Consider the following 26002-nt stretch of genomic DNA (forward strand, 5'->3'; position numbering starts at 1 on the left):
CTGAAGCACATAGACTGTTAGTAAGGAGTATCTTTCTACTCGCACAGACCCCATGTGGGAAGTTCAGACCTAGGCTGTCCCTTACTTTCTACCCTTGAAACGTAAATAGGAACACATGTTCAAAGATGAAGCAGAAATGAGAAAGCTACACGACCTCCTTTAGACACATCTACAGGTCCCTGGGCCCCAGCAAGGCCCCGCCCACAAAGTCAGTGTAGTATTTCTCAAAGGGAGAAGAGAGATGACGTAGGAATAAAACTGCAAAGCTGAAGAAAAAGATCAGATGATCAAACTATTCATGGAGCAATCAGAAATCCCCAGAGGATGCAGATCTACAGCCCAGTGTGATAAGACACCAGTACCTGTGGGTAGAAGCCGTGACTTCCCCACAGTCGTGTCTACACAGGCATCACAGTGTCTGTTTATCGCAGACAGCCAATAAAGAGGTCACCTGGTAAACTGTCACACACACCCCAATGAAGTGCAAAATCAACTTCTGTGACTCAAGAGCTGAACCAGGTCCAAACTTTGGTAAATGAGGAAGGTTGTTTTGGTGACATTCAAAGCTGACTGAGATTCTCTACTCTAAGGTTTGTCCCCAAAACAAAACTCCTGGTTCACAAAGCTCAACAACTACATAAATAACAAACTGCACAAAGAGAAGTCACAGTCCCTTCTCCAAGGGCTGTTTCCTATGCAGCAGTTCTGAAGTCACCCACCACAGCCACACGCTTTGACCAAACTGGACACGCTGTAATTCACGAGATTGTTCTGGAAAATGAGCGCCCACAGGCAGGCGGCTGTTGTGCCAAGTTCAACCAAACATGAAGTGACAGCTCTCATACCGCAACACAAGCTGGGTAGCAGCAGAGGGAAGACTTAAGGCAGGAAGAGGCGCTGGGGTCACCCCCTCGGCTTCCAGTAGGGAAGGTTTCTAATAGTGGAGGCTGCTTCTCAGCTGCTGTCAGACAGACACCATTTCCTCCTCTTCTTCTTCCTCCTCCTCCTCCTCATCTTCACCTTCTTTCCTGTCAAGTTCAGAGGTGTCTGAAGACTCAGGAAGTAAGACTTATTCTCTGCTGCTGAACCCAAATTTAAGTAAATCTTTTTCTTTCAGTTCATAATATCTGTGTGGCTCAATAAGCTGCCTTAGCCAAGGTCAATGATGTAGGGCTTCACCCTCAGACCAACAGTGCCATCAGCATGGTGTACTCCACAAGCTGGTACTGAAAGACTGAATGTTGCTTTGAGCAAGAGGGTATGGTCTGTGGGGTCTGTGGTGCGATGATGTCTACCCAGAAGGATGTACATAACTGGAAGTAACTCGTAATTTTTAAAGGGGCAGAGACGCCACCCCTTTATGGGGTCCGGGCTTCTGGGGCTCACTGTATTTAATAACCACACCCCGGAAGATATTAGTGTCCTCAGGAAATGCCCCAGAAAGTTCAAAGCTTGGTTTTTCTTTAAAGGGCACCTCTTTGCTTTTGTTACCAGCAGGGCAAGGGATCACCTCCTGAGTCTCAGCGCCAGCACTCTCATTCTGCTGGCGGTGCTCCCGGTGCCTGGCATTATTAAAGTCTCTCTCTTCTTCCTGGGCTGGCAGGATCTGGCTGTCTTTATCCAGACCCTGCCCAGGGCAGAGCTCCTCCTTTGGCGGGGATGGCCCCAGCGCCTGTCTCCATTGTTGTTCCACACTCCCCTGTGCTCCTGTCCTGAAAACTCTCTGTGCTGCCTATCCTCTTGTCCTCTCCATGGATAGTCCTCACATTCACTTTGACCTTGGAGTAGTGGGGCCTCTGGCTTCTCTTAGTCCGAGGAGACTTGCTACTTCTCCCAGAGGACTTGCTTTTCTTTTTGACTGGGGACTGGTCGCTCGCTCTCTGGGCTTGGCTCCCCCGGTGACCAGCGCAGCCCAACCAGTGGCAGGCAGGGGCTGGCTACCAGCTGGAGCGTTGGCAACAGGTTCAGAGCTCAGGCTTCCTGCTTCACTAAGGTTGCCAAAGCCACCTGCTGCTTCGCTCCTGCTCATTCTCCCCCTCCCACCCCACCACCCACCAACTTCATCCTGCAGCCTGGCCCAGAATTCCCTTGCACAGTCCTTTGAGACACTTGAGCCAAAAAAAAACAAAAAAACAAAAAACAAAACAAAAAACAAACAAACAAACAAAAAAAAAAAAAAAAAAAAAAAAAAACGACTGCAATCTTTTGATCAGGCAATTGCCCTAGTAGATTTTTGAGGACTGAATATGTCGATCTAGTGACCACTAAGAAATCAATTGCTTTCCCACAATTTTAAGTTTATACTAGGGGTATAGTAGCTGGGGCCCCACCACTTTTCTAACTGTGGTACTTGCTGGACCTTTTATTTCCAATTACAGCGCTTACTTTTCCAATGTACACTTTCCTTGCAGGAGGCCCATAGGTCTTTCTGCAATGGTGGCTTCGTTGTCTCCTAGCCCTTTTCTTGTTTCACCAGACTCTCATTTATTATACAGATTTTCTCTTAGTGTTGCCACTATGGCCTTGGTAAATCTCTTGTCCCTCTGGCTCTCAATCAGATCTCTATTGTCACAGTCACTTTGAGCTACCTCCAACCATGGAGACAAACCCATACCTGCACATCCCTCTAATGTTTTTACATCAAATGGCTGGTGCCAACTGAGTGACAAAGCTCTCTTGGGCATCTGCATGGTCTCCAGGGCAACTGCGTGTATTGGTGTACAGGTATGATAAGCCTATAGGAGCTACTCTAGAAAAGCAGAAGGTTGTTCTGAGGTACCCTGTGTGAGCTCGCTTACTTTTTACAGTTTTGAGGGCTTCTGTGCTGCAGCTTGGAGCCTAGCCAGAAAGTCTGGCCGTAGATGTCTAGCACCCCAGTACCTTGGTCAAGGTTAGAACCCTAATGGGGGTAAGTTGAATGGAAACATATTCTCAATACAATTAGTGTTATCAATCAGAGAATCATATTTGGATCTAGAACCACATTTTTTATATACTTTATTTTTATTGAATATTTTATTTATTTACATTTCAAATGTTATCCTATGTCCTGCTTTTCCCTCCGGAATCCCCCTCTCCCATCCACCCTCCCCCTGCTTCTATGAGGGTGCTCCCCCACCCATCCACCTGCCCACTCCCACCTCCTTGCCCTGGCATTCCCCTACACTGGGGCATTGAGCCTTCACAGGACCAAGGGCCTCTCCTTTCATTGAGGTCAGATAAGGCCATCCTCTGCTACATATGCAGCAAACATACTTTTTTTTTCATCTTTATTAAATTGGGTATTTCTTATTTACATTTCGATTGTTATTCCCTTTCCCGGTTTCCTGGCCAACATCTTCCTAACCCCTCCCCCTCCCCTTCTCTATGGGTGTTCCCCTCCCCATCCTTCCCCCCATTACTGCCCTCCCCCAACAATCCCGTTCACTGGGGGTTCAGTCTTGGCAGGACCCAGGGCTTCCCCTTCCACTGGTGCTCTTACTAGGCTATTCATTGCTACCTATGAGGTCAGAGTCCAGGGTCAGTCCATGTATAGTCTTTGGGTAGTGGCTTAGTCCCTGGAAGCTCTGGTTGGTTGGCATTGTTGTTCATATGGGGTCTCGAGCCCCTTCAAGCTCTTTCAGTCCTTTCTCTGGTTCTTTTTTTTTTTTTTTTTTTTTTTTTTTTTCGGAGCTGGGGACCAAACCCAGGGCCTTGCGCTTCCTAGGTAAGCGCTCTACCACTGAGCTAAATCCCCAGCCCCTCAGTCCTTTCTCTGATTCCTTCAACGGGGGTCCCATTCTCAGCTCCGTGGATTGCTGCTGGCATTCGCCTCTGTATTTGCTGTATTCTGGCTGTGTCTATCGGGAGAGATCTACATCCGGTTCCTGTCAGCCTGCACTTCTTAGCTTCATCAATCTTATCTAGTTTGGTGGCTGTATATGTATGGGGCACATGTGGGGCAGGCTGTGAATGGGTGCTCCTTCTTCCTCTGTAGAACCACATTTTTACTTTCCAACATTATGCAGTCGCTTTCTTCTGATATGAACAGGGCAGCCAGTAAGTGGCAATCATTCTAGCTGGGCTGATAGGCGTTAAAACCAGACTCTAGGACCGAGATGAGTGCCTGAATTTTCTCAGAGGAAGGGGGTTTCTGTGTGCTCTAGTAGCATTGACCACTGGTCCAGAAGGAAACACATATAAGTCAGGAAGGGCCTCCTCACTCAGGTCTTTTGGTCCAAACGGAATAAGGTCAGAGGCTACCTGGAGGGGAATAATGGCAGGAACTGCACAGATTTAAGCCATATTGGAGCTGTTCAGGCAACAAGGAACATAATTGGAGCCACTGCAGGTATGCAAGGGAGACACTGCAGAAGAAGAAGAGAAAAGGGCACTTGGGGCATGGCTGATGCCCAGGATGAGGTCACCATTCCTCCAGGGAAAGAGCAGAGGTGTAGTTCTTCCTTATCTTAATAAATGTGTAGAATTTTTGGTGTATTTCCCTCGGGGCTTAGTTACTAGAACATTGATATAATTTTAAGGTAACATGTCTGAAGCCACAGTGGAAGTTGTCATTATAAACTTAAGCAAACATTTATGTAAGGAAACTAATTAGAGTGACCAGGAGTTCCTAAGACTCCCAGGCATACTTCTCCAGTATTTCAATGGTTTTGTGTCCCTGCACACAGCCATTCAACATCAAAAGAAGGCCATTCTAACTCACAGAATCCAGAGGAGGTCTTTTTTTAAACAGACTCCATACAACATTCCTCTGTAACTCCTATTTTTTGTAGTATTTTATCTCTGAGATAATTTTATAAGAACATTTGTCTATGAAGGTATAAAAGTGCTAGACAAAAGAAATAAGGTTTGTGGTTTTGGGGGGCTCTCTCTACCCCATCCATCCATCCGCCCATTCATCCATGCAATGTATATGTCTGGTTGTCTACATGTATTTATCCACATATATGTAGGCATATTTGTTTGTATGTAAGTATGCATGAACACCTGTGGACGAATCCGGTGCTGGCCAAAACGTGTATTTGTATGAATGTATGTGTGTCTGTGCACATTTTCCTATGTAAAGGGTTTAATCATTTTCTTTGTAATATTTTATCTATGAGGAATTATTTTTTACATAGAGAAGATTTTGTCTAAAAGCTATGGAAAGCTAAAAGCACTAAACAAAATAAACTGGTATATATGCATCTGTGGGAGTGATGTCTTTCCTTTCCTTTTTACCTCGGGTTCAAGAACAGTTAAAGAGCTCCCTGGCCAGCAGCAGGCTTCTGGCTGACTTGCCACAGAAAGGAGCATTAAATATTCTTATTTAATTCTTGATGCTAAACAACGTGTTAATCACCAGGTATTAGCGCTTGTTTAACCCCAAGTAATAAAGAGCTAAATTTTTAGCACAGAACAGTAGGACAGAACAGCAATAGTTAATAAAGAGTTGAGTTTCAGTACTTACTGAAGAACAGAACAACGATAATACAGTTATAAAATGAAGTTACAGCATTTAATAATGCATTTATAAAGTGTAATAAAACACATTAATAAAGTTTAATAAAGCAGAAGGATTTGTAACATAAAAATAAAGCACAGAGAAATAATGGGCAATGAAGACAGAGGGTTAAAGAGAAAAGAAGGCAGTGGGTTTCAGCCACAGAATAAGCAAGAGAGTGTTAAGTTTCCAGAAGCCTCTATTACAGTTAGAGACAGTTACAAGGCCAGAGATCATTAAATAGTCTTTTCGCCTTTTGTCCAATTCTGTGTCCCACCTTAGCTTGTTTGCTTAAGGCTGGGTAGACCCCAGAAGTCCTTAGAACATAAAAAGTTTAAGAACTGCTGCCTTAGACTAGTGTGCAGAGTCCTGATACCATACTTCCCGATAACTTGCAATATTCAATAGGTAATAACAATAAATGAGAGACAGTATTAGTAACAATACTAATGTTACTAAGCACTGGATTCTGTGGTATGCACACATAAACATTCACACAGACACAACACACACATACACACACACACACAACACAGCACAAATTGTTTGAAACTAGAAAAGTTTTGTTTTTACCCAGAATTGGAGGATCTGCATACCCATGAGATATTGTTATAGAATAGAACCCACCGGTTATAACAGCCACCATTTTCATGAGATGTATGTCTCTCACACACCTATGGTCTGAAGGTGACATTTTATACATTTTCACGCAGGCACAGTGTTTAGATTCCAGGTGTGGGAATTTCCCACTTGCAGCCAGACAATGTTTAATACATTTTAGATTGCGAAGCATTTTGGATTTTCTGCTCAAGAATTCTCAGTGTGGGCTGGGGAAATGGCCAGGCGGGTAAAACTCCTGCTATGAAAGTTTGGGAATCTGAATTCAACTCTCCAGGGCCCAGGTACAGCTAATGGTGAGGCACATTTGTAATTCAAGGGCTCCTATGATGTCCTGGCTGGGTTTTTTGTCAGCCTGATAGAAGCCAAAACAGTGGTTCTCAACCTTCCTAACGCTGCAATATTTTAATACCATTCCTCATGTTGTGGAGACCCTCATCCATTAAATCATTCCATTACTACTTCATAACTATAATTTTGACACCGTTGTGAATCGTAATGTAAATATATGATATACAGGGTATATGATATGTGATCCCCAAAGAGGCCATGACCCACAGGTTGAGAACCTCTGGGCTAAAGTCATCTGAGAATGCAGAACTTCAATTAACAAAATGCTATAGGCAATCCTGTGGGACACTTTTAGTGACTGAGAGGAAGGGCCCATCCCATTTGGGCAATGGCATCCCTGGGCAAGTGACCCTGGGGTGTATACAAAACAGGTTGAGCAAGCCACAGTGTGCAGCTTGTAAGCAGTGATCCTCAGTGGTCTCTGCTTCAGTGCCTGTGTCCAGGCTCCTGCCTTGACTTCCTGCCCTGACTTCCTTCAGTAGATTGTGCTATGGAACTGCAAGGCGAAATAAATCCTTTCCTTCCCAGTTCCTTTTGGTCATGGTGTTTTATTCCAGCAAAAGAAATATTGCAAGATAGGACGCTGCTGGCCAGTTAGCCTGGCACACACACCAGTGAACAAAGAGACCCTGTTCAATCAAGTGATGGTGGGTGAGCATCAACAACCGAGGTTGCCCTCTGGCCTCCACGTGTGCACCATGAAATGCATGTCTGTACTCATATAGATGTGCGCACACACATACATGCACAGCACACACCTCAGACATAGAGCAAAGAAAGCTCAGCTTGTATGTGTGTGTGTGTGTGTGTGTGTGTGTGTGTGTGTGTGTGTGTGTGTGTGTATGGTATTTTAAACCTTTCTTAATCCTACAGAACTAGTGTGGTTATCCCTCAACAGGTCTGGTCAGCCAATAACTAAGCCACTACCACAGCTGGTGAGGGCTGAATCTTGACCCAGACCAACAGCCAGTGCTGTTCCTCTGTCTAGGGAATGATGGCTCCTGAGTGGAAAGCTACCTGGGGGACAGTTATCCAGAGCTTTACACACTGTTTCACAGAATGGTTTTCAAATACGATAGTTCCTTTACCTCTCACAGTTACCATACGGCCACACAGATCCCCTTAGAGCTGTGTTCAGTCCCTGTGCTCTTTCCTTGTTTGCACTGGTTGTTGAGCTGTTCTCACTGAAGCAGCCAAATGCTGCTCCACATTGTCATGGACTGAGCTACTGTTTGCCTTTCTCACACCATAAGGTGCTCCACTTAGTTTGGAGCTGTAGTTTGCAAAGGTCATAGATTGAGGGGTTCAGGTTTATAGGCCAAGGTCCCACACAATGGGTGTCTGGTAGACACTAATAGAACCGGAGATAAACACATCCCTGCAGAGTTTTATTTCTTATCTTAGGACTACAGGGGTTTTGTCTGCATGTATGTCTATGTGCTATGAGCTGTGTAGTTCCTGTGGAGCCAGAAGAGGGAGTCTGATCCTGGGAATTGGACCCTAGTCCTCTGGAAGAGAGTAGCTAATGATGGCTTCTGAGCCATGTCTCCCCCCACCAATCCACCCCTACAATTCTGATTGATAAAAGTAAAGATGTAATCCCTGGTTACACCTTTTGAGGCATATACCTAATAAAAAGGACTTAATTCTTTTCAATAATTTGAATATATCTTAGCTTAATCGGGGCTCAAAGTCTTTGGTGTCAGTCAGGAAACTGACTACAGACATTCATTTGTACAAACCTCTCTTAATTCCATGTTGCATCTAGAAGTGAGAAGAGGGCAGAGGTGGCCTGTGGGCTGCAGTTTGGGAAATGCTGATTTAGCACGGTAGTGCAGATGCGATCCCTAAAGCAGCAGTTTCTTCACCAACCCTCTCTGCTGTCATTTCTCTGTGATTCTGGAAACCAAGTGAATGGGATTCTTGCCATCTCATTGGCCAGGAGAGAAAAGAACAGATCAAGAAGGTAAGGAAACAAATGGCTACTTCAAACCTCTCAGCCTCCATTGCCAACTCTTGGCCTTTACCCAGGGCACCAGCAGCTGCAAAAACCAGTGTTTTGTTTTGTTTTGTTTTGTTTTTTTCTTTTTTTCCAGAACTAAACTGTGTTTATCACCAACCTCTGTAATCTCCTGGAGATGAAGTAACTTTTCTCTTCTCTTTGTCTCTTTCCAGGCCAAATTCTGGAAGGTCTTGTGGGGTTACCGGAGAGGACAGAGTCTCATCTTTGTTATTCATGATGTCTGTTGTCTCTAGGTCACGATTTCCTTGGGATGAAGGATCATTTGTCTTCAGCATGCTTCAGAAACACCACAATGATGACACAGTGGGTAAAAGTGCTTGCTATGCAAGCCTGAAGAGATGGGTTCATGCTGTAAAACACAAAAAAGTAGAAGGAGAGAACTGACTTTACAAATTTGTCCTCTGACTTCCACATACCCACACCATGTACTCCCCAGGATAAGATGAACACAATAATAGATTTTTTAGTTTAATATTATTTTTAATTAGAAATATCTGGAAAGCTGGGTGGAGATAGCACATAAATTTAATGCTAGCAAGCCAATTTTTGTTTTGTTTTTTTAACTACCACACCAAATTGCTCTGCACCTAAAATGTTAATGCTATGCTCTATAAAGCTCTCTCTACTGTATTAGTCAATGCTTTTATTCTTATCAACCATGCCAAAGGAGATACATTATTTATTTACAAATAAGGAAAAAGAGACATAGAGAAGTTAAGCTGTTCATACTCACATAACAAACACATAATGAGTGTAGGGCTTCCTGGTCTTTGGATTTCCTAAGCCTCTATTTTCAAGATGACATCACAAAGTGAGAGAGAAAATAGGGAACCTACAATTTCCATGATAAACTCAGAAGTTGAAGCCCTTCATCACTCAGAAACATCCCACCTTCTATATTCCTGTGGTCAATCAATTACTCATCCTCTGGTCTGCTCCAATATCCTTTCAGCAAGTTTGGCAAAATTTGTTACATATTTATATAGTCTTGCTTTCTGTATTCCAACCCTCTACATACATATATGTACAAACTCACAGAGAGAGAGAGAGAGACAGAGACAGAGACAAAGAGAGAGAGAGAGAGAGAGAGAGAGAGAGAGAGAGAGAGAGAGAGAGAGGAGGGGGGGCAGAGACGGTTTTTTTGTCCTTAAATTGAGAAATAAAATTACCTAGAGATTTTGTGACCTTAGTAGATCTTGGCCAGTCTTTCTAACCTTGTTTGCCATTGTGGTAGTCAAGAGATGTTTCTCTGTTGTGCTGGGGAATGGGCTTCAATAAAACCTAATTTTAATTTTACACTGGATGTAGCTTAAACCCTAGGGATCAGGTTGAAATCTGAACTTGCCTATGTGTGATGACTCTAGAGTAAATAAACAGCAGAACTAATCATTGTTATCCTGGTTGCAGGCTGTGGGGCTCCACAGGTTCTGAGCCTTTTCAGGAGTTTGGTCCTGGCTGTAAAGCAGTTCTTGGCAGGTGTGATTGGTTAAGCTTCCTTCATAGCAGAGCCCTAGCTGGGAATTAGAATAAAATGTGTAGAATTTTATTTTGAGATTAACACCTAGAGAAGGAAAGCTGGGCTGACAGAGAGACAGGATTTTGATCCTTCTGGCCAGAGTCCTTCACTGAACCCCTGGAATTACTGCATCATGGCTACACTACTGGCTTTGTTTTAGCTGTCTGTACCTTGGTCTCAGAGTCTTAATTCTTCCCTCTGAAGACTCAGCAGTCTTCAAATGCTTCTTGAAAGTTCTTTGATTTTGTTCCAAACCTAAGTTACTGTCTCTCAGGCTCTGTGAAAAGCTCATGGTACTTACTGTATGATGTATTTATTGTATATAATATATTTTATATTGTATAGTAGGTGATGTCTCTCCAGGGCTTTATCTTCCTGTGTCCGAGTTTGACACAATAGGGTCTTAATGAATGTTTCCCGAATGAGTGAAGACTACATGATGCCTCCAACTATCTTTCCATACCTAGACAGAAGGAAATGGTTCCTGAGTCTTAACCAATTTGAGGTTCTTATTCTAGGAAGCAAAGAGCCATGCAACTATTAGGCAGACTCTAGGTTAAATAAATGCAAATTGAATGAAGCAAGTCTTGGACCCAACATTATGTTAGATACATAAGGGAGCCCTAGAAGAAGATGCAAATAACACTGTTTCTGTATCTGTAATATCAGCTGATGCTAATTTATTAATCATAAAATATTACAAGCTTATGTTTCATCAGATGTTTTAAATACCCACTTTTCAGAATGAATGGTTATCACTAGAGTGAGGAGGAGGAGAGGAGAAATTACTGCTTTCTGTGATCATCTTGAACACAAACAAAACAACACGACATTATGGTCCAATGGTTTAACAACAAGCAGTATATACTCTACCCAAGTCCATAAGCACGGCAAGACAAGAGGGTGCTGGCGGTAAAAGAAAGGGGATGGCACTTAGGCTCAGAGTGAGTTAAACTGACAGCAGAGTTGTTGGTCTACACAGGAAGTCACTGATCTTTGTGCTAAAATCCTCTTCTGTACTTTTTTTTTCATTTTGGAAAAGAATATTACAAATGACAAAAGCACAGCTGAGCTAACCTGTTCTTTTATCTCAGTCTCTACTTCTCAAGCTTCATTTTCACAGCTATAGCAACTCATGGGTGCTGGGGATTGGGAAATTGCTTCAGATTATATACTAGGGTAAATTAATGCATAGATTAAGACAGCAATAGGAAAAAATGGAAATGTTGATTCATAGTCTGTTATGACAGAGAGTGAGGAACACATGCTGACCTGAAGCATAAGGGACAGATCCGGTGAGATTTTGTCCCTAGGAGTACACGCAGTTGGGGAGCAGTGTGCATGATCTTGCTCCTGCCATGCCTACTGGTCTAACTGGGCCACATCGGGGTAGCTGGGTGGTGCAGTCTTATGGCAGAGACTGCCTTATCATTGACCAGACCAGTTTCCTCATTTCTGGCACTCACATAAAATACATTCCTTGCTCTCCTGGTGTTATCATTTTGCTGAGTTCTAACCTTCCTACTGCTGTCTAGTCTCTGATGCTTTTCTCTGCCATGGCTGAACAGAGGCCATCTGAGGTCCTAGGAACAAGTGAAGCTGGAGAGAACCTTGGCCTCAGAGTGACAGTGTAGGATGCTTACTCCCTACATTGGAATACACATTTGGATCATGTGTAAACCAAGCAAACACAAATAGCACTATTATGTCATGCTGGTGAGAATTTAAAATTTACCTTAGAGGATGTTAGGATGTTCGGGATTAGCGTAATACTATGACCGTGACACCTTGCATTTCCTCTGCATGGGAAGCTGATAAGCTGAGTCTTTAATTAGACATCCATCAGCTGTACTGTCAGTGATATTGGTGGAGAACTAGCAGAATTGCCAACAGTACAAATGGTGCAGGGCTTGCAGAGTGATCAGGAGAAAGGAGGACTGAAATGATTTCCTGGAATTTGTCATTTGAAAGTCACTGTTGGTTTGTAAGAGCCCAGTGTAGGGTCATTATCGGATTGCAGATGTAGGGATGCAGGAATTATGAGTCCCCAGAGGCCGAAGGGGAATCTTGGGTGTGAAGGAATGAAATGGAAACATGAGAAGCTTCTTCACACCCAGCAAGAGCTGTTCATAGTCTGAGTTTACAACAGGAAATGGGGTGGGTGTGGTATAGAGGCGCATTAAGCAAGGAGGGCTCTGTGTTAAGATAACTTGAAGTCTTAGTATTCCTTAAAAATCTCAGTAAGTTTGGAGCCCCACATTCCTTCATCTTCCCAGTGACGTGTTAGGGTTTAGGACTTGCTGAAGGCAGACCCCAGCCTCAAATAAAATATAAGCACGAAGAGAGTTTATTCTGCAGGAAAGGCCAGCATGCAGGGTCACCACATCAAAATGGCAACCCAGACAAAGATGCTCAGGCTTCTTTCATAGGAAACTGGGGTAGTTTCCCAGAAGGGTTAGGTAATCTCTAATATGATTGGTAGAGGCCAAAGCCCTGGAGTCAGTACAATGTATTGGCTACGATGTCAGTGTGAGGTAATCTAAAACCCCATTGGTGTGGTGGAAGGACGCCCCATATGGACTGCATTCCTGCCTCAAGAATGAGAAACCACAGCATAGGCTGCCCAGCACAGATGTCCAATCCTGAGGTAAGTTTTCTCCCATTCCCGTGGCCATCTTCTGGATGCTCCTCGGGTGGGGGATTTTATTCTCTTATTCCTGGATGTTGGGTCTGTTGCTGGAGCAGATGGCTTATGGCCTAGTTTCCTGGTCGGCTCCTGGCAATGATGACCTATGGCCCCCTTTCTGAATGGAGCCAAAAATGAGAAAAATAGACCCCTTCAGAGGTTTCTCAAGAGGAGAAATACTATACTAAAAGAGGAACTGGTATTCTAAATTTTGCAGGCTGTATAAAGGACTATCATTTAAAGATTTAAATAATACCTAGCAATCAATACTTTCAAGATCTGGGGAACAGAATGAAGTTAGTCCATCAGAGCCGGGAAGCGGGTTCATTGTATAAGGTATGTGCTCTAAAGTGTAAGGACCAGTGTTTGAATAAATTTGATAGCTTGCCTCTCATCCCATGGAAGTTTCAGGAAGCAGAGACACAATCCCCAGGGTAAGATGGCTAGCTAGACCATTAAAGGGCAAGCTCCTGGGTCCAGGAACAGCTGATGCCTCAGGAAATTAAGTGGAGAACAACAGAGGAAGGAACCTAGCAATCAGCCCGTTCAAGTTGTCCTCTGTCTTCACATGCAGAAGGTAACATGTGCTTGCACACATGAATAAATCATCAGAGAAAGAAAGAAAGGAATATTATTTTACAAGGAAAGAAGAGCTACTCAGACAGTCAGTTGCTTTACCACAAGAAGCCTACTGATCTAGACTCAAAGGGCAACAAAGGCTCTTCAAAGCAATCATTAGTTCTATACTCATATCTTTAGTACATTCCTCAGAAACTCTTCTATCTGTACATACCAACTTTGAAAGTTCATAAGCAGTAAGAATTCAATTAAGAGAATATCAAAAACAAAAACTAAAAACCTAATGAAGAATTATTAAATTTGTGCTGTGGAGTACACAAAGGGATTGATCCATTAGAATAATGGGTCTTTGGTTTGGAATTCGTGGGTGGTAAATATAAATGTATATACTGATTTGAATGGTGGGTTATTATGTAAGAAATAGATGTTTAGTTTTTCCGCTGGCTTTATATCTCCTAAATATTATGATTCCCCAAATGAGGAAGTGCTGAGTATATCTTTTATTCTAATAGTTTTGGGGACAGTTTATGACATAAGCATCTGAGACCTCTGGGATCTCTAAACAATAGGAGTATGTGTGTATGCCATGAGATGACTAGTGACAGCCACCAAAGGCACAAATTAGAGATGAGAGACTGCGTATAGAACCAGGTTTTACCTCCAATCACCCTCTGACTTAGCTGTGAATAGCTGTAGCTAGGCTCTGTGTCTGTGATCTCAGTGGTGACGTGGAGTTCAGCAGAGAGCCCTGAGCAAAGCAGCCACTAGCAGCCATGTCTGGGATCTCTTGGTCCAGGAAGTCTTTCATCCTTGGAAGAAGATTAATGTCAGCTGTTGGGAACATGCCCAGACTTGGTTCTTAGGAAATGAAGAGAGGGTAAACCTTACTAAGCCTGGGGGAACGAGAAAATCCCATCTGCTAGAGAAGTTTCCTCCTGGAAGGCTCTGGGCATAAACTGCAGCAGACAACTTAGGTACATAAGACCCTGTGACCAGATACAAGAGAGTGAACAAAAAGACACAGGACCAAGCATCATTACAGATGAAAAATGGAAAAACCAGTCGGAACACAACAGTGCCTACGAGAGGGAAACAAACAAAAACCACTCAACAGTCACAGGCAGTCACAGGCATTTAGAGAGCTAAGTGCAGTTTATGGAGATCTTCTCAAGTAAAATCTCAAGTTTCAGACAGGATTTAGCAGAACCAACAGACAATCAGATCACCCCTGAGGCCTCAAAGTTTTCTTTGTTTATCTGGTTGTTTATCATGAGGCCAGTTCCTTCTGGATATTATGCTTGGAACTTTACTGGTGTCCTCTGAACTCCAACAGGGCTCATGAATTTGGTTTTGCATTCTTTAACAGCTCTCTGTGTGCAGTAGAGTTTGCTTTGCAAGCTGGTGTCTCATTCCTAGGGTTGTAGAGAGTTGGTCAAGCTCTGCAAACTTTCAACAGGCAATGCCATACAGGCCTCTGTGGAACTCAGCTTCCCTATGGGTCAGGAAGGCTGATTTACCAGGAGCCTGGGGCCTTGTTGGGAGCTATGCCCTTAAAACCCTCCATTATTGATGTTAATATTATAGTTAGAGTGAATAAGATAAAAGAAAAATGCTAAAATGAAAATATGATGACTGGGTTCATTAAGAGGTCAGGACAATAGAAAATCCCCAGCCAGCTGCAGAAGGCTAATACAAATGTGGTGGTCAGGTTGCCTAATGATATGACAAGATTGTGACCTTTCTGAGAAACAAGCATTCTGTTGATGTCAGCCGATTGCCTGACCCCAAGAACCCACAGTGACCTTGGCTTGTGGAAGTATTTCCTGCTTCCCCCTCCCTCTGCTACCCCTGCTATGCTATAAATTCAGCCTTGGGAAAAAATAAAATTTGTCATCATGATCAGACTCTTGTCTTGGCGTCCTTCTTTGAGTCTCTTGTCCTCCATTCCTCTCCTCAGTGGTCCCCAACTTCCGCTGACTAGTTCTTTACTTTCATCTGACTTTGGTCATGCTCTGTCAAAACATGTCTCTCTTTTTCTCCTTGCAACTTTTGCGCAACCCTTTTTGTTGATATGTGGAAATACATACATATATGTATGTAGATACATGTATATATTAAAAAAATGTTAAGGGTTCTTGAATTGTTTGGAGTTTTTGATCAGCATTAAGACATGTGTTTGTGTAGTTGTGACTGCATGTGGAGGCTAGAGTTTGACTTGGGTGTCTTCGCCCATCACTCTCCACCTTATATTTTGACACAGGGTTTGTTTAGGGAGGTTGCTGATTTGCCTACATTGGCTGACCAGCAAGCTGCTGGTATCCTCCTGCCTCTGGCTCTCCTGTGCTGGGATTGTCAGGGCACACTGCCCACCTGGCTTTTTTGCATGGCTTCTTTAGCATGAAATTCCTGTCCTCATGCATGCACTGCAAGATGACACCATTTGGTACGTCTGGGGGTACAGATTAACCAAGTGATACTCACCATTATTCTCTTCACTTGCATTCGGGTCTGTAAGATGAATAATTTGTGGGGTCCTCAATCTGGGTTTTCAAAAAACTCAGCAAGTGTTGATTGATCTGAAAAATCAATATCATCTTTGATCTTGATATTTTGGTCATCTTAGGGTTCTGTGTAAATCTCATTATATACAGGCAGACCATTGGATGGCAAGCTCAGGACATGCCCATGAATGTCCTGTGTGCTGTGACTCTCTTGTTGTTACACTGTCACCTGATGAACAAGTGATTCCCATATTGCTTTATTTATAGTCATCTGGATCTGATCGCAATCTATGAATCTGGGAATCACCTTCTTTGTGTTGGACGTAGGTCCCCAGAATGCCTCTGGATTATCTTGGAATTGCATCTTGTATATACATGCTTTTTAGCTGATTTAACAATATCCAGATGCCAAGTAATTCCTAGTCCCAACTGACCATGGGCATATCATTGTGTGGGAGTTCTTAGAAAATTCATTGTAGCCCTAAGCAATGCTTCTTCATAGATTATCACCAGCTGCTGGTACAATACACAGCCTTTGCCCTGTGAAAAAGAATAAACTTTTCAGCAGGCTGACCGTGTACTGTGCTGGCCACTGTGCTTTTCCTTCAGCCAATACATGCCTCTGTGTGCTTATTTGATACTCAAAAATTCTGTTGGGGAAAATCTGCCTATCCAAAAATGTCAAATGAAACCTGCATGTCCTCTATAAACCTTCCTCAGGAAGGTGTAATCCAGACTGTGAAACGTAACAATACACACTGATTTTCCTTATGGAAGAACAAATTACTAACAAGAGGAGTGAGGGATTGCTGTCGTCTCTATAGAGCATTAATGTCAGCATCCCATGGGTGTGATGTGGAGTGGCTTCACTACTGTGCTGTGGAAAGAATGTGATGCTTTTCAGTATAGTCTGTCTAACTAACAGTGTGACATCAATAGAGTCCTCCATCCCAGCGCATACAGAGGAGTGAGGATTCAGTCAGCTGGCTAAAGCCCCTAATAGAGGAACTCTGCTCGCCAACATCTTGTTGTTGTACCCCTTACTGGGACAACTTGCTGGTGGGTGTCAAAGTTCACAGCAACTCTTGTCTTTGGAGATATATATATATATATATATATATATATATATATATATATATATATATATATATATATCTCAAGCTGATTTCTGATGCTTTCTTTCCCTTGCAATAGTGAAGCAACAGACTCATGCTTCAGATTAGTGCTGTATCCCCTGGAGTTCATTTGGGGTTTGCCTCACTGGTGACTTCACAGCTACAAGAGGCGTCTTTTTCTAAGGAAGTCTTGATCCCTGAGAGTAGAATGTTGTTTTCAAGTTCTCTGTGACATTCATTTGTCCCCAGTTTTCTCTAGGGTGCTATCCATGAAGGAAAGGCAATCAGCACTCTAGCTGGGCCACAGGCTACACAAAATTAGGGCCTATTAGCACACAGCAAACCAAAGTAAAGGAAGAAAACCCACCCACGATTGCATGGTTGCTGGAATTAGATGCAATGGTGGCTTACTGGCTGTGCACACTCAGTGCTCCTGCTGCAGCAGTTCTGTCTGAGGGAGCTCTCATCCTGGGCTGTGCTACATCTTCATGCTAGAGGATGTTAGACCTGGAGAAGGGAGGGACATGGGCCTGGTGATGGGCTGCCATGTCAACTGCAGAGTCTGAATCAGCTCTATTCTGCTGGACAATCTAGCAACAATTTTCAGTTGAGGTCATTCCCTGTATCCCAAGGAAATAGTGTCAGAGAACATGTAGGCCTAGATTCTTTTCATAACATAAAAAATGTTAGAAACTGAATTGTGAACTACACACTATGAGGGACTAGAAAAAAGCGAACAAACATCACATCCCTCAAATAGTTTTTGGATGGGCTAAGAACATAGTGGGCAGGGGCTACAGATAGCTCGGTCAGTAAATGCTTTCCCTTTATACCTAATGAACCATAAGGATTTGCCCATGGGGCCTTAGCCAGCTAGCTATGCATGCTTAGCAAGTTCCCAAGACTATGAATGTAGGCTTGGTTGCCAGCACAGGACTACTGGATGGTGGTGGACCAGCATCTTATATTGATCACCGTTTCCCAGTTGCTCCATGGGGAGCAGCTTCCTCCAAAAGGAGCTCCCTTTACCATATTCTGCCTAATTTCAGGTCTAAAGCTATAAGCCCAGGCAAAGAGAAAAATCTCTATAACAAGGAGCCAAAATAAAACTTTCCTCCCTGTAGCATGGCTGTGTCAGGGATATTCTGAGTAAGGTAAGGATGGCTGGTTGAAGGCCAAGTGCTTGCAAGTATTATCTCACACTGAGCCATAAAGCATGGAAGGACTACACTATATTGTACTTTCCCTTCTTGACTCATGTACGTCTGTATAGTTTCTCCTTCATGGCTGATCTAAGGAGGACCACTACCACCCTCATGCGTCCTAGTTTCTCTGGGACACCTACTTCTTGTTCTGAAATCCCTGGATCAACAGGGATTGCAGTTCATATATCTGAAGAGTAGTTGTTCATGGCCTCTTCATGTGGATTCCCCATTTTACATCACACCAAAGTCTGAAGGTTCACATTTCTTGCAAACCTCCTTGTGGCTGATTTTAACTCAAAGGGAATGATTTTCAAATGCAGCAGTTACAGATGTCTAAAGATAGGACACAGAATGAGTGCTTTAAACAATGATGAGCCTAAAGGGGCTTTGGAGACGGCCCTGGTTTTGCACCTCCGCACAGCGGTGGGAGTTTTCCTGGACGCAGATGCAACTCCATGTCTCAAATAATAAAATCCATGGCGAACTCCAAGGCCAATGCTAACAGCGTCAAGATTAGGCAAAGCTGGAAAGAAAATGGCAAGAGACACTGAGGAAAACCATCCAGGATGCTGAGAAAGACCACTGAGTCCACTAACCTTTCAGTGAACAGTCACCATTCACCAAGGGCAGAAAAGGCACATAAACACTTAGCCAGTGTTTCCTGACTTTCAGGAACATGGATTTGCCACAGCAGCCTCCTCCTCTCCTCCACGTACCCTAGTCCTTTGGTTTTTCTCTAATGGATTTCAATGCAGATATATAGCTTGCCTCTACAAATATTTGAAAATATGTTTTTACAGCAGGTTTTAATTCTTTTTGTGATAGGGAGCTAGGTGGTCATGTACAATGTTGGGCTGCTGTGTTTGATGATTCATTGGATGCCAAGAGAACTGACAGAGTACTTTTCTCATTAACATTGGTCTTTACCACCTTTAACATGTTTCATGAGCAATTGAACATACATATCTGTAGAAACACAAATGAGTGTATGCCTGCACATACACACACTCACACATAAACTCACATATGCACACATACTTGTATATAAGAGCACCCAGAACATAAACACCTACACAAGCATGTACTTACACATGTGTACAACATGGGCACAAACATGCTCACCCACATTTAGGACAGAGAGAGAGAGAGAGAGAGAGAGAGAGAGAGAGAGAGAGAGAGAGCACACAGAGAAAATATCACTGTGTTACAATACCTTTCCTGATGAGTGAATGAGGAGATGCGGGTACCTATATCATGCACAAGGCTCTTAGACTCAGCCAGGATCTGCTCCCTTGCCCTGTCCTTATTTCTTCATCCATGAACATTTCCCATGCAGAGTCTCACTGATCTACAGGTAAGATACAACCTCTACACAGCTAGGCGGGGCCACATATGAACAAATTCCTGCAATAAGAAATATTTTATGTGCCTGGCCCTTTAAATGACCCTATGCTCTTCAGTGACAGTTGGCTCTTGGGCTTCTGGGTACAGGATTGAGTAGAAAGGCAACAGAGGCTGAGAGGGAGGGGGTAGTGAGAAGGGAGTGGGAGGGAGTAGGAGGAGAAGTAGGGTTCAGGAGACAGAAGAGTGTGTCAGCAAAGAAGAAAGAAGACATTAAGCAGGGCTAGAAAAGATTAGAGAAGACATTTTGAAGAGTGAGTCTAAGAAACAGTTAAAGATGAAGTGGGCTAGCAGTGAGAAGACATTTAGTCACAGTTTATTCAGGAGAAGCTGGGCAGAGGCAGAGAAGATAGTGTTAGGAGACAGACAAAAGGACAACCCATGAAAAACCCACAAATGAAGTAGCTATATAAGTTTATAGAGACAAAGAATTATAAAACAAAAAGGGAAAATTTTTAAACCAAAGGAAAATTGGGCAACCAATGTGGAGTCTGTTTGAAGGAAAAAAAAACAAAACAAAACAAAACAGAAACAAAACAAAACCCACCACACATTAAAAGACATTTGGCCACCACTGTGGCTAGGCAGAATGGGAAGCTTTATTTCAAGTAGGATCAAGGAACAGAAAAGAAGGGATGGGTATTTTGATTGAAAAAACTGACAGTGTATTTGCAGAAGCAGTTGTTGGAGTACAACCCCCATGGTGTTCAGCAACCCTCCCACATCCCCGTTTTCCTTGTTTTGACCTAATTGGTTTGTAAGAATGTTAAAACACTGGCTAACCAACTGGAAACAATACTGATGGAAATAGAGAAACTTGGTAATAAATAAGAGACCTTCAAGAAAAGGGAGAACAAATATGTTCATTTCCAGGGATGAATTCAGGAGGGAGTTTTCCCCACCTAGAAAAAGAGGGAGGAAATGTGTCAAAGGGCAGTTGTATCAAAGAAATGAAAAAGAATCGTCAAATAAGACACATTTTTTCTTCCAGAAATAAGGATAAACCCAGAGTAGTCCTTGGTCAAAATCACCAACAGCATCCCCATTCCTTACATAGCCTATGCCTGCTAATGAGGATAATCCACAAGGTCATGATGAGAGAGGTTGCATTCTATAGAAATGGGGGACCTAAAGCAGTTTAAGGAGGCAGTGATATTTTATTAGATGTACCCACCATAAGTGAAACAAATGCTACATTGGAATACTCAGAATAGGTGTATTCCCTAAGAGTGGAGGGCACTGGTCACAGTTGTACTAGAGGCTGGTCCTTAAATGGCGATGGTTGTCATAGTGAAGAGAAGTCAGGAATTTGAAACAGCACAATAGAGTAAGAGAAATTAATTTGGTGAGGGACCATTTGATAGGTAAAAGTTATTATGCTGATATGCAAGAACAGGTTCAATTGAAGATGCAATCATAGAACAATGTTTCTTTACGAGCATGGGACAAACTGATGAGCCAGAAATGAAATAAAACATCATTTACAGAAATTATCCAAGGCTCTGGGGCAGCCATCATTGATTATTTTTTACAAAGATTAATCTCAGCAATAAATAAGACTATATCATACCCTGATACAAGACAAGTGTTGGTAGGAGTGTAAAAAGTCATAAGGCCATTGAAGGAACAGGCTAAGCCCATAGATGAATGGATAAAGAACATGAATGATTTTGGTTCTGACTTATACACAGCTAGTATAACAGATCAAGCTATCGCTAGAGGTCTCCCATATCAAAAGGTCTGGTTCTTTAATTTAGGGAAATAGGGACATTTGAACTAAAATTGTGACCGAAGCATCTCTAAGGGCAATTGTCTTCCAAAACATCATTCAGAAAGTCCAGACTTCCAGGAGGGTGCAGATGATGTGACAAGGGTTACCATTGGACCAATGAACGTAGGTCCGAGAGATACCCAAGGCAGTTTCTTGCCATCGGGAAACTCTATGGGGGTGGGGGCTTTAATAGAGTTAAACTTAATAGAGACTTCGAGACGCATATGCGGATCACATAGATCCCAAACAGGACTCCATGTTGCCTTCCACTAATTCTCCTACTGGGCTCATTATGCAAAGGAAAGATAGTGTTTTAGAATGGATTTTCATAGCATACAAAGTAAAAAATTAAAGAAAATGTTTCTGACTAAATTATAAAATAAATCTACATCAATTATCAGGCATAGACCCAGCACGAATCATAGCGCTTTACACCAATGCAGAGATTACTTCGTTATGAGTAATCAATGAAGACTGGCAACAAACTTATAGAATCTATTTGGGAGAAAGTAACCATCTAGTTTCCTAAAAGCAAATACCTTTTTATTTATAAAAATAACTTACTGGATTCTCTTATGTATTATAATGGGAATGTCAATTCCTAAAGTTCCTACATTTTTTACTGAAACAAATAAATTAGCAAAGTAATCCAAAGCCCATGTAATTCAGTGAGAAAGAGAAAGAGAGAAAGAGAGAGAGAGAGAGAGAGAGAGAGAGAGAATTGTATAAAGTTCTTATGGTTCTATTTGATTTTTCTGAACCTCTTAAAATAATTACTCTCCATATGAAGAAAGAATTATTTTGCAGACAGAATCTACTGGCAACTAAGAATTAACATTTTTATACAACTGCAATTATTAGAAACAAATTATTAAGTATGACCCATATTTGGTCTCCTACAAGCTTGTCAGGTCAAGTAGCACAAGGAAATGAGGAAATTGACCATTATTCAAAACATCATGAAAAATCCCATATTAATGGGAACAGTCAAAACTTTTTTCTGTCACTTGGCAACAAGACATGGAAATTATAAGAAAATGTCCATCTTGTTTTTTGTAGAACCAAACTTCATTACAAATTGTAAGTAACCCTCAGGGTACCAAAAGAGATGAAATGGATGTGTTTCACTTTGCAGAATTTGAAAAAGTAAATTTGTACACATACCATTGATATATGCTCCGGGTTTCGATGAGCAACTGCTTTGAACTCTGAAAAGGCTGATTTTTATAATTACACAATTCTTGGAAGCAATGGCTAGTATGGAGATCACCTGTACAAATTAAGAGTGACAATGATATCTCATATGACTCCAATAAGATGTAGGAATTCTTTGCATAGTGTAATATAAACCACATGCAGACTACAGGACAAGTAGTTGCAGAAAGATCTAACTGGACCTTAAAAAAATGCTTATAAAGCAAAAAGGAAGAACAAAGACCCCCAGGGATGGACTAAATAATGTTCTGTTAACTTTAAGTTTTCTGAACATTAATGAGAAAGGAACAACAGAGGCTGAAACTCACTGGGTTATAGGGAAAACTTTGGAATTAAATCAATCTATACAGAAAATAAGAAGGTTCATGAAGAAGAACCCAAATTACAGGAAGGAGATCATCTCTGTGAGGGTCTTATGTTTTGGACACACTCCTGATCAATCAACAGAAAGATCACATCCGACACCCGAGAACCCTGGGAAAGACATCGGAAATGATTGAGAAGCAGCTGCAAAACTGAGCACTGAGCTACAACAAAAGGGAGTAAATGCAGTGTGAAATATTTCATGTGCCTGGCCCTTTAAATGACCCAAGCTTGAAAGTGAATTGGGCTGGCAGGCTGAGAAGACAGTGGGTGACAGCTTATCAAGGAGAAGCTGAACTGAGTCAGAGAAGCTGTTAGGAGACAGATAAAAGAACTCATAAAGAACACACAATGTAGCTAAGTAAGTTTATAGAGATAAAGAGTTATAAAACAAAAGCAACTTTTCCTTTTTTACAAAAAAGAACAAGTTCCCAAGAAAGAGGCCTCCAAGCAAAGCCTCTAGCAAGCTTCACGTGGAAACATCACATCACCCCCACTAAACCTACCCTGGCTCCTGCACTGAAGGCCTTGGTAACAACAGAGGAAGACAGTGACTCATGGTCGTTACCCAGGAACTTTTCAACACATTACAGTTTCTGTGATATGAAAGGGGGCCAAGGTTGGCCGGAAGGAGCCTAGTGAATACACTGCAGAGATTTTCCTGAAATGCAGCACTCTGCACAACTGTGAGGGAGAATCTGTCCTGAAACACAGCAATGCACCTGCTCTAGTCAGCAGGACAATGTTAGCAGAGGGATGCACTGTAGGACTCCATGCATCCTTAAATTCTAAATCTCACCTTTCAAACACTGCCCAGGAGTTAGTCTTTCTACTCAGGTGGCAGAAAGGCTTTCCCTGCAGTGGACTTCCTTTGTAAACTTTATATACTTTGTACCAATTTTGTAAACCCTCAAGGCAGGAAAATAGCCAGGCCCCTATCTGAGAAACTCCAGCATCTGAGCCTCTCCCTTGGACCTCCCTAAGTGTCAGAAACATCACAAAAGTCATCTTCAGCCCCTTAACAGGACCCTCCTCATATTATGCTAATATTAGGTGAAACATTTGATCAAAATCCACCAATCCCTGAAAAGGAAAATCCACCAATCACTGAACTTCAAACAGAAATGCACTAACCCTTGGCCACTAAAACTCACCAATCCCTGAACAGGAAACTTTCTAATCCATGAGCTCTCCCAAACTCAGGACTTCAAATTCCACCATTCTTCACTCTGAAAAATCTCCACCCTAGGAAGCTCCCCTCCTGCCTCCCAGGACCCTGTATAGGTCCTGTGCCTTGCCTAATTCTTGGTGTCTGCTCCCACCTGGGAGCATAGGCAGGCACTGCTGGACTCATCCATTCACATGCTGGACCCCCCAACCAATCCCTTTTCTCAGATATGCTGCCTATCATAAGATGATAAGAAGCAATGAACAGAAGCAGGGAAGAAATAAAGAGGAGGAGCAGGCCTGAGGCTCCTGAGCCCCTCAGCTCAGCTGGGGAGACCCTCCTGTCTTCTGGTTTCCATTACTGTGAAGAGACACCATGACCAAACAACTCCTATAAAGGGAGACATTAAATTGGAGCTGACTTACAGGTTCACAGGTTCAGTCCATTATCATGGCAAGAAGCACGGCAGCATCCAGGCAAGCACGGAGCTAGAGGAGCTGAGAGTTCAATGTCTTGTGTGGAAGGCAAACAACAGAAGACTCGGCATCCTCTGACAGCTAGGAGGAGGGTCTCATAACCCACACCACAGCAACACACTTTCTCCAACAAGGCCACACCTATTCCAACAAAGCCACACCTCTTAATAGAACCATCCCCTGGGCCAAGCATATTTAAACCACCACACCCCACGTCCTGGTACCCAATGGCTTTTTCAAAAACTTAAGTCCATAGAGCTATACCTAGCCATGGGATAATGCAAAATGCATTTAGTCCAACTTAAATATCCATAGTCTATAACAGTCTCAACAGTGTAAAACGTCCAAAATTCAGTCTCTTCTGAGATTCATCCAATCACTAAAATGTAATCCCCTATAAAATAAAAATGAAAAAGTAGATCACATAGCCCCAGCATCATAGGATACACATCACCATTCCAAAACGTCACAGCGAGGAAATGCTGAACCAAGGCAAGATCAAAACCCAGCTGTGCAAACTCCAAACTCCGTCTCCACATCTGATGGGAAAGCTCTTCAGCTGTTTGTCTGAAGCACAATTCTTTCTGGTTAGTTCCACTCTCTACAGTCGCTTTCCTCAGCAGGTATCCCATGCCTCTGGCATCTCTAATATCTTGGGGGTTCCAAGGCAACTTCAAACTCAGAGCTTCTTGTTCCAATGTCTGTGATTTACAAATGATCTCCTTGTCTCTTCCAGAAGACTTGGGTTACATTTCCAACTCTCCCTTCTGGAATACTCGACACTCTGATTGACCCTACTCCACTGCTGCTACTGGTTTGGGTGGTCATACTATAGTACTGGTCTCTCCAGTATGCTGAGATCTTCTTCTGCAACTAGGCTTTATCCCTTCATGGTGTCATGCATCAACTTTCTTGCATGATCCCTTAATCCGGGGCTATGAACTACAACTGAGGCTGTGACTCCACCAATGGCCTTTCCTGACCATCACAGTACCAAGCATCACTTACTCTCCATGATCCCTTCATGCCTTCAAGACCAGTACAACCTGGGAAATTGTTATACATTACCAAGTGCAACTATAGCACAAGGTACAACCTTGGTTATCTCTGGAGCATAGCTTCTTTGTATTCTCAGAAAATGCCTCCCAGAATATTTTACCTTCTTTGTACTCTCAAAAAAAATGTTTCCCATAAGATTTCATTTCGGCAATGCTGATCTTTCCTTAATCACTGCTACTTTCTTAGCTCCAGCCAACCAGCATCGGTTTCTAGCGTCTGGGGCCCAGTGAAATCCCTCAAATGAAACACAAACTAATATGTCTAAATGATTACATTGGATGAAGGGATTAAAGCTAAAGAAAGGAATATTAACTAGATGTCTCAGTTTCTGTGGGCAAAGACCTTGCAACTCCAACCACATTAAAACCATAGGAAAGTATGTGGCAGGTTGGTTCTTTCCTTAAACCCTATGGTTCCTAGGGAAGGAGCTCAGGTTGGGAGAGTTCCAGGCAAGTTCCTGGACTTGCTGAGAC

At 42.7% G+C, this 26002-nt stretch overlaps 1 pseudogene; it reads right to left on the bottom strand.

Annotated features, from left to right (window-relative positions):
* Positions 1-964: 964 nt before the first annotated feature.
* On the bottom strand, positions 965-8749 carry LOC148000897 (smad nuclear interacting protein 1 pseudogene; annotated as a pseudogene).
* Positions 8750-26002: the final 17253 nt, after the last annotated feature.

Source organism: Rattus norvegicus, chromosome 15 (assembly GCF_021556685.1).
Source record: "Rattus norvegicus strain SHRSP/BbbUtx chromosome 15, alternate assembly SHRSP_T2T, whole genome shotgun sequence".
NCBI lineage: Eukaryota > Metazoa > Chordata > Mammalia > Rodentia > Muridae > Rattus > Rattus norvegicus.